We start from the raw sequence: 623 nt of genomic DNA, 5'->3' as shown, positions 1-623 counted from the left end.
TCTAAAGGAGGCCATTCTGGGCCCAAGGGCTGGGTTAACAGGCCACCCTTCCCTCGAGCCCACTCCTTCCTGTGGGTCTGGGAGAGACCAGGTAAGAGAACCCAGGTTGGTAGGAGAGCCCAGGGAGCTGGCTAGGCCTGGGTGAGCGGGAGGTGCGGGGGCGGGGGGGCTGGGGGGAAGAGGCGGAGGCAGAGGATAAATGGGCGGTGGGGGGCGCGGCGGGTACTGGGCTCGGTGCTGTGGGCGGGCTTAAGGGCGGGGCCGAGGAGTGTTAACGGGCTGAGGGCAGCCTTGAGGGCGCAGGCGGGATGGGGACGGGGTCGGGCGCCGTGCTGGGGGCGGAGCTTGGCCGGGGCGGGTCTGAGGCTGGATTCTGATTGGGTCAAGTCTGAGGGCGGAGTCTCATTGGAGGCGGGCCAGAGGCAGTGCCGAGGGCCCAGTAGGCCTGGGGGCGGGACTTAGAACAGCGCTGGAAGAGTACGGCCGGGGGCGGGCCCGGGGCGGTGCGCAGCGCGGCCCTGAGGGCCGGACTGGCCTGGCGCGGCGCGGAGGGCCGGGCCAGGCGAGTCCGGGGCGGGGCCGCGGCCGCGGGGTCTGGCCGGCCGGGCTGGCCGGGGCGGGCC

This window comes from Balaenoptera musculus, chromosome 11 (genome assembly GCF_009873245.2).
Source record: "Balaenoptera musculus isolate JJ_BM4_2016_0621 chromosome 11, mBalMus1.pri.v3, whole genome shotgun sequence".
Lineage (NCBI taxonomy): Eukaryota > Metazoa > Chordata > Mammalia > Artiodactyla > Balaenopteridae > Balaenoptera > Balaenoptera musculus.
The sequence above is the reverse complement of the archived record's forward strand: the minus strand, read 5'-3'. Positions refer to the sequence as shown.